Below are 9,762 nucleotides of genomic sequence, written 5' to 3'. Positions count from 1 at the left end.
CTGGAGCAGAACTCCAAGATCGCCTGAATAGAAGAGAGGCTGGGCGGAATACCCCGGGACTCCGCCCAACAGGTAAACCGCCTCCACTTAGCCCAATACACGACCTGTGTTGAAGGTTTCCTGCTGCCCAGCAGGACTTGTTGGACCTGCGCCGAGCAGGCTCTCTCTCCCTCCATCAGCCACAGAGCCTCCAGGCCATGAGGTGCAAGGAGTCCAGGTCCAGCTGCAACAGGCAACCATGGTCCTGGGAGAGAAGGTTCCCGGGGCCGCGTGGGTGAATAGAGACTCGAACCCCTCGCTGGGACATGATACTTTTTCTCAGCCACCTCGATGTAGGGGCGATCAAGGAGGGGGTCTGCCACAGGGCCTTGACAATTTTAAGGACCCTGTCATGGACTGGGAGAGCCACCCTTGCTGGGGCAGCCGCCGCCAGCACGTTGAAGAGGGTATCCTCGTCCTCCTAACTCTTTAACCTCGAGCTCTAAGTTAGAGGCCACCCACTTAAGCAGCTCCTGGTGTGACCTGAAATCTTCCAGTGGCGCCATCTGGTCCCTGGAGACTGCCTCACCCAGGGAGGAGGAGGACTGCCAAGGTGTGACCTGTGGCTGTTCCCCCCCTTGACGGTTGGGTGCACCCGTGGAGGGTCCCTCCATTGGGTCCGATTCCTCGTCTGAGGAATGATGTCTACGGGCTCTGTCCAGTGCGGGAGGCGCAGACTGAAGCCCCAGTGATAGGATGGACTGTGGCCCCGGTCCCACCTGCAATAAGGCCATTGCTGCGACCATTGGCCCTGTGGCCAACCAGGAGCTGGCTGCGCCACCAGCTGTGGTGCCTCATGGGGGCGTCAGCTGTCCTTACGGCTGCCCCAACGACTGCCCCCCCTCACAAAACCCCAAGCCACTGGAGCGGCTGTGCCGAGCTCTTCCTCGGTCCTTGGTGCCGCTCCGTGCCGGGTACACCGTCTCAATGCCTCCGACTTGGAGGATGACGAGGACCGCCTCCACGAATGGTGCTGGCGAGCGGAGGCATGCTCCAAAGAGCTCGATGTACTTGAACGCCATCTCGGCACCGACAACTTACGATGCAGTTTGCCCTTTGGTGATCGGGATCGGTGCCACTCAGAGCTTCGCGGTGCCAAACCAGACTCTGGTGACCGGGTTCCATGTCGGGAATCCCGCGGTGCCGGATCCTTTGACAGCGACTGGGTTCTGCGCCATGCAGGCGAACTCCTTGGTGCCGGGCTCTCCGACGGCGACAGGTTCTGTTCCATCTCGGTGCGGGTGAACTCCTCAGTGCCAGGGATCGGGAACTGGAGCTGTCCAGGTGCCGCCTTCTGGTCTGCGCTGCCTCCGATGTCAGGGACCGAGTTCAGTGCTGAGAGGGGGAGTCGTCCTGAGTCGAGGCAGACCGGCTCGACAACACCAACCTGGAGCGACTGCTAGGGGAGCGTCCTCACTCTACCCCTGGTGCCCATCCAGCAGGAGACCTTTTCACCCTTACTGAGGGTCTCCACCGCCCTTCAGGGGAACCCATTGTGGGATTGCCCCAGGACACCGGCCCCTTATCCCTTGGCAGAGGGTGGGGGCGGAGGTGGCGTAGGCAAGGCCAGCAAGGCTCTTGCTGCCTGAAAATCCTCCGGTGTCGACAGCGTCGGCAGGGGCACTCTCCCACTCCCTGGTGTCCAGGGAGGCTCCCTGCCTGGAGATGCCGGCACCGGAGAAGACTCAACTGGCCGTACTTGATGCATCTCCGCACCCGACTCTGCCCTTACCAGTGGCACAGGAGAGTGTCCGCGCTCCGTGCATTGCTTCTTCTTCTTTGGAACCGGGGATGTCGCTCGGTGCCAAGTCGATGTCGGTGCTGACGGTGCGCTCTGCACCGAGGATACGCTCAGCGCCGAGGTAGATCGGGATGGCTCAGACGCCGGGCGGAGCGCTGCCTCCATTAGCAGGGCTTTTAACTGGATCTCCCGGTCCTTCTGGGTCCGTGGTTTAAAAGCCCTGCATATTTGCATTTGTCTGTCCTGTGCTCTTCCCCCAGGCACTTAAGACACCAATCGTGGGGGTCACTGAGCGGGAAAACCTTCCCGCAGGAGGCACACGGCTTAAATCCAGGTGACCGGGGCATAGCCTGGCCACTCTAAGCCCCTCAGCGGCTTCTATCTAATTAAACTGAACACTACTTAACAACTACTTAAACTAACTAAGGACTATGAATAACAAAGAGTTCAGACAATGAGGAATGGTACTTGCAGAGAGCAAGACTAGTTCCAGCAACTGTCATGGGCGGAAAGAAGGAACTGAGGGGCCATAGGGCCGGCAGTGCCTCATATACTGCGGCATGCCCATGGGACCCCAGGGGGCACCAGAGCCGGCCCTATGGGATCTGCTAAAGGGAAAAAAGTTCCAGGAACCATGCACGGTGGCGTGCACTCACCTATAGTGGAATGGACATGAGCAATCACTCGAAGAAGAATCTTTCATTCTTTGGAAACTCCAATTTCCCTTTGGAGAAAAAAAAGGTTTGACAGAAAATTTTCAAGCAGATCTAGTCTACTGTCTGTAACAGTGGCCAGCAACATGTCTGCAGGAAAAGCTTGTTCCGTTTGAATCATTCCTGTTTCCTTCTTTTTCATTTCAGAGGAAGGATGATCTTGTGGTGAAGACACTGGCTACGGGACGCCACAGTCTTCCTCAGTTCCTCATCTGTAAAGTGAGAATAGTAATGTTCTCTTTCTGCTGCCTTTTGTCTGTCTTGTCTCTTTACATAGTATGCACGGACTGTTTCTGCCATGCATATGTAGCACCCAGAGGGCCTCAATCTAAGCTGGAACTACAAGGGGCTGCCATGATACAAGTAATCATAACTGGTAAAAAATTCAGTCACTTGAGAAGAGGAAAGGAGTGTGGGAGATAGAAAGAGACAGAGCCAACCCTAGACCAAATGGCACCTCAGGAGAGGAGCGGCTTCAGCGCCCCCTCCCTCCATTTGTTAAACCTTACACCTTGCTCCTCAATTTCTTCTGCACTGGGACGATCACTACTGCCTAAAGCCTGCTCTATGTTGTTCTGTTTCAGATATTTTCCCATGAGATTTGCCCCTTGCTGCAAACTAGATTGCAACTGAGCTTTCATTTCCTATACTGAGCTCCTAAAGGCTTCTTCGGGGGCATCTTTTATTTTTTAATGGGGATAACAAACACTATTAGGGAGAGCAAAAGTCTATGTTCTGCAGTCTTAGAAAGTCATCAAACATTATTTGTTAAGAATGGTAAAAGACGTCACAGTATTTCTTTTATATTATTGCGTAGATAGAGGTTCAATAGATATCATTGGCATCTCAATAAATATGTCCTTTATTCGTCGCTACTTACAGTCTTCAGGTCTTAACACTCAAGAGCGCTTTTACAATTACACAATAAAACAAGGTTCACACTATCGTAGCTGGGCTTTCACTTCACTTCATTCTCATATCTCACTGACTGGCTATGCCCCGCCCTTTATATACTCGCGAAGGCATGGCTGACAACATTCTAGGAGGTTTGAGGAAAAGGTAGTTCTCAGAAAGTCTGGAAGGTTCCATGAGATTCTATAAAGGTCCAGAACATTCTGATTAGGGAAAAATAAATCCACATATAGAATAACTGAAATATTTATTTCAAACATTCTATTTTCCTTTTGTTACTAACAACAAAAACAGCATCCTGAGCCCAGCACCCCCGCTGCCTCCAAGTCCGGCACCTCAGATGGTAACCTCAGTTGCCTGCTCCAAAATCCAGCCCTGGAGAAAGAGGCTGGATGGTCTAGTTTCTACCCTCACTTACACTTGGGTAACCCCACTGGAATTGGATGGTATATGCAAGGACAGGATTTGACCATGTGTATGTAACAACAATTTCTTGTCAGCAACTGCTGCACAGCTGCTGTCATTCATTGCTCTTGCTCCATAACTACACATGGAGACACACAAATCCCTGATGTCTAAATGTAATCAAGCTTCAGGGCAAAAAGGGTGATTCCTGCCGACTTGCATACATAACCACAGTGTTCTCATGTCTAAATCCCTGACACCTGCTATTCCCCACCAGCATGAAACTTATACTAGGTACATGCCTGGGCAGGCCAACTCCCTTGTAAACATTCAGTGAAGAAATTGTATCTTGTATCTGCTACTTAAGGGATCCCACCACCCTCACCCATGCTGATTAGCACCATCAGCCAAGAAAGTCCCTTTGATTCACTGTGAGCAAGGGGATGAGAACATGATAAGCTGGTTGTATACAGTAATATGTCAGTCCCCAGGAATGAAGAAAATGGTTTCATATTACCCTGATCGCATCTATAGCATGATGATCCTATAAGCAAGATTTGTGGCACCAGATTAAGAACACCCTGGAAACAGCTAATTATTCAGATTCTTGAACATTTAGAGACTAGACGAAAGTCTGACCTTGAATACATCAGGATATATCCATTGCAATGGAAATCAGAATCTGTCCTACAGTTTCAATAAAATTTACTAGTAAAACGTCAGGACCTGATTCAATTCTTACTCACAGCAACGTAAATCTGGGGTAACTCCACCACACTCAATGGTGTTACACTGCTGTGAAAGTGAGGTTTAAATCAGGCCTTGCTCTGATATTCCAACAGCAAAAAACCCACCATGTATTCCATTTGTTTTTACATTATTATTCTATGTGTCGGTATTAAAAACTGATTTCCTCTAGAGGGAAGCTGCATACTATACCAATATGAAAACAAACAATCCTGCCAGGGGCTTAGATTGAAATGCCTTCATCTCTACTAGAAACCAGCCACACTGAGCTGCCTCACTGTTGTACTGTCTCCAAAATGGTGATGCAAGAATCTGTGGCCAGATATGCAGTGGAAATTTCTAACCAAGTCCCACAAGTCAAAGAAGAGAAATCACTAAAACTGTAGAAATAAAAAAACAGAATAGCAAGGGACTGCTCATAAACACTGATGGGTTTACAGTCCATCTGACAATGGAAGCTTCTCAGGGCAGTCAGTGCCTCTTCTATTTGGAGTCAGACACACTGAGATCTTTACCGAGCTCTGTACAATGGCTCTGAGCACCCACTACTCCAATTGCAGTCAACTCTAAAAATCAGGGCCTTCATTTTCAGCTTTGTCTACCTACATTCACATGTCCTCAGTCTTCTCTGCTGACAGCAAAGATAAGGACTAACCTTGCCAGGTGCTGCCTGTCCTCAATTCCCAGTGGTTTGAAGGCTCAGTACCTCTCAGGATCAGGCCCATCAGTAGAGTGAATTTGACTTTTGAAATATTTCCCTTCAGTTGAGAAAACATTCCCACCTGATCTTGAATACACACTGCAGGGCATGCTGGATAAACATCTGGAATTGCTTTACCTTTTTTTTCCCTCCCTGGCAGCGTTATGTTATCAAGGGGGCAGAAAATGCTATTTTGGAGTTGGGGTTTATACAATTATCATACAGTAGGTCAGAGAAAAGCCAAACATTAGACCATGCTTCCACATCCCCTAAGTAGAAGAGTCATTAGAACATGCATGAACTGTAACTGCAAGCCACATATTAGCTCAGAGGAACAGGTAATTCTTAGGCAGCTAAAACACTGAAGTAGTTTACATGCTGCTAAAAACCATCTGTTACAGGCCTAGAGAGAGGCTGATTTACAGTCTGTGGCTATGCACTCGTTCTGTATTAAAACAACAATCAGATTGATTAACCCTGTTGTCCAGTTTAACAATTTAATTCATTAGATCTATACACTTATAACTAAGGGTGGAATTCCCTTCACATGTATAAAGTCTGAGTTTCATTAGATAGTTGCCTCTATCCATGGAAGATTCCAAGATACAGGATCTTAAAATCACTACATCATTACAGCATATCTATGGATGAGCTAATTTTTAGGCCACAGACTTAGTGTTTGCTAATTAGAATTTCTCTTTTCCTCAGTGGTCTGAACATCTGGACTCACGCTATTTAGCAGGGCTGTAAAAAATTCAGCACAAACTTTCATTTAAACACGCCAGGGTGATGGTATTTGCAACCTTGACAATTTACTGTCACAGAATGTTTGCATGTGAGAAAGTGTGGCAAAGCCTTGCGAGAATTTGTATTCATGGGAATGTTCTGACTGAAATCATATTAGAGGTTTAGAAGCCATCCAAGCAAGAAGCAGAAACAGTCCTTAGTGATCAGTTATAAATAATACATTAAAATAACGCATTCCTGAAGCAATAGCATAGCCAATATTAACAGGTAGTATGGGCCAATAGATAGGGCACTGGCTTGAGACTCACAAGAGTAAGGTTCTATTCCCAGATCTGCTAGTATGTGACCTGGGGCAAGTCATTTCATCCCTTTTTTCCCTTCCAACTTTTCTCTTTCTCGTCTCATACAATTATAAGCTCTTTGGGGGCAGAGATGGTCCCTTTGTATGTGTTTGTACAGCACCTAACACAATGAGGGCCTTATCTCAGTTGAGGCATCTGGGCACTGTTATATTGCAAATAATAACACCGTAGTCCATAAGCTAAAATATATTTGCATAAACCATTCATTGATAATACTAAATAAAAAAGCAAATATGTAAAAACTAAAGTCCATTCACAGATAATTTGTGAACAGAAAAGGGGACATAATTATTTTAATAAATATATTGTATGCTACATAATCATAGATTTTAAGGCCAAACAAGACTACTGTGGTCATCTAATTCAGTGATTTTTAACCAGGGGTATGCATACTCCTGGTTAAGAACCACTGCTGTAAAAAAATTCTTACTTATACTTAGACCCTTCTCTTAAATAAGTGCCTAAGGATATGCTGCATCTTTTCAGGTTTTTCTGCGTTGATACTATGGTGGATTAGGTGATAATTATGTTCTAGCTTTTATAGCTTCTGTGGTTAATTTTTCTGTTGTCATTAGAAAAAAAAAGGATAAGAACAAAGGTTGGAGGATTGCAAACAGAAGTGAAATAAGACTCTCTTAAAATACCACACCCATTCAAGGAGTACCTAATAAGATTGTGGATAAGTATATTTAATCATATAAATGCAGCTGGGCCTAAACAATAAGCACATCTTAAAGAAAAATATACCGGCATTGAGCAAACACTTACTTCTGGACTAGAATATTCTAGAAGAGGCTGAGGCAAAGGTCCTATAGAAAAAAATAGCATCTAATCAAGTAATTAAAGACTTTATTATAATGCACAGGCAACATTAATTCTGGTATTTCCTAACTTTTGAGTGCTTGACATTGCAAACTTAATAATGTTTTTAATGTACTTTTTTTGTGTGTAATATGTATAAAACATGGAACTTATGTATAAAATATGTATAAAAATGTATGAATAAAATATGTATAAAACATGCATGGAAGAACCTACAGTCACTATGGGACCCAAGTCTGCCATCATTATTCATGTCAAGTAGCATGTTATTCCGTGAGTAGTCCCATTAGTTTGAATGGGGATACTTGTAGAGTAAAGAAGTACTCATCGGAAGGCTGACAAAGTCTAGCTCTGTCTCTCTCAGAATACTTCTCACTCTTCTACATGCAGATCACTGAGCTGCCTTCTTTACACAAGTAAATTTCTATGTTTCCATGTTTACTTTTAAAGTCTCTGAAATAACTAAAGAGGCACCCATGTGGATGTGTAAAATCGGGGATTCAGACATAGGTTGTAAAGTAGATTCTTAAATACTAATTAACAAGAATACATACATTTATATGGACATGCATATCTAACACTTCTCCACCTGACCCATCATCCACATCTAGGTCATATGCTCTAAATCTTTCCCTGTCATGTTACACATATTATAATGGTGGCAGCTGGAACTCCCTAATGATAGATTGGTTGTAATGTGGCAAAGGCCCAGGTTGGCAGCTAGTCTACTGCTCAAGATAGTTAAGTCCAAAGCAGTCTGTGAAGAGTTACAAAGGGATCTCATTAAACTGGATGATGGCCAACAAAATGGCAGATGAAATTCAGTGTTGATAAATGCAAAGTAATGCACATTGGAAAACACAATCCCAACTATACATATAAAATGATGGGGTCTAAATTAGCTGTTACCACTCAAGAGAGAAAAAGAAAGAGATCTTGGAGTCATTGTGGATAGTTCTCTGAAAACATCCACTCAATGTGCAGCAGCAGTCAAGAAAGTTACCAGAATGTTGGGAATGATTAGGAAAGGGATAGATAATAAGGCAGAAAATATCATATTACCTCCACATAAATCCATGATACACCCACATCTTGAATACTGTGTGCAGATCTGGTCGCCTCATCTTAAAACAGATATATTGGAATTGGAAAAGGTACAGAAAATGGCAAAAAAAATATTAAGGGGTATGGAACAGCTTCTATCTGAGGAGAGATTAATAAGACTGGAACTTTTCAGCTCGGAAAAGAGACAACTGGGGGGGATATGATAGAGGTTTATAAAATCATGACTGGTGTGGAGAAAGTAAATAAGGAAGTGTGATTTACTCATTCTAACTAGTGGTCACCAAATGAAATGAATAGACAGCAGGTTTAAAACAAAAGGAAGTATTTCTTCACACAACACACAGTCAACCCATGGAACTCTGCCAGAGGATGTTGTGATGGCCAAGACTATAACAGGGTTCAAAAAAGAACTAGATAACTGCATGTAGGATAGGTCCATCGATGGCTATTAGCCAGGATGGTCAGGGATGCAAAACCATGCTCTGAAGTGTCCCTAACTTCTGTTTGCCATAAGTTGGGAATGGGCAACATGGAATAAATCACTTGATGATTACCTATTCTATTCATTCCTTGTCATCACCAGGCATTGGCCACTGTCAGAAGACAGAATACTAGGCTAGATGGACCATTGGTCTGATCCAGTATGGCCATTCTTGTGTTCTTATGTCTTCTGAAACCAATTTAGTCCCTACTGTAACCGTGGTAATAATGCTGTGCGTAGGCACTGATCCAAAGTCCATTCAAGTCAACAGGAGTCTTTCCATTGACTTCGATGACCTTTTTGGATCAGGTTCACACATTCAAGACCTTTGCAGCTGAGGATTTCAACACTCAAAAAAGCCCACTGTGGAATAGAAAAGTAACATTTTATCCATTTTAGTGATGAGGAAATTGAGTTGTGGAGAGGGTAAGCAACCAGCCCAGGGTCACACTGACAGTCTATAGCAGAGCTTGGCATAGAGAACCAGGACTATCCTTCTTGAAATATTTAAAGATATTTTAAATGTAAATGCTAAAGAAACATCCCTAGATAAGCAAAAAGACAGTGTTTTGCATGTCAAAGAGTGGGAAAGATTTAGAAAGATTTGGTGATACTGTAGCTTCTTTAAGGCATGTAATAATATTGTAGTAGAGAAACCTGGATTTGCTCATTGCCGATATTTTTTCATATGTGCCCCTTTATCACTTATGCACATGTGCACTTGCAAGATTAAATATATTTATTCACAATTCCAGTTCATCAGAACTTGGACTGAGGAGGACTCCTAAAGATAAAGTTGTATCTTGCTATTTCTATTCTCTCCTCCCACACCCACCTTTGATCTCCTATATACAAAAGGTAGTTCTGTAACACAAAGATTATCAAATCCTCTGCTGGTATAAAGGGTGACATTCCACTGGAAACAATGGATTTGCACCCATTCACACAAGCAGAAAAACTGGTTCTTTAATTATGGTGACAGAAAATATCTAAAAAAATCTATTTCTAGGTGTATGCAGCAGTGAAAG

Source organism: Emydura macquarii, unplaced genomic scaffold (genome assembly GCF_026122565.2).
Source record: "Emydura macquarii macquarii isolate MOO-44397 ecotype Brisbane River unplaced genomic scaffold, CSIRO-AGI_Emac_v2 contig_1551, whole genome shotgun sequence".
NCBI lineage: Eukaryota > Metazoa > Chordata > Testudines > Chelidae > Emydura > Emydura macquarii.
This window is presented reverse-complemented; position numbering follows the sequence as displayed.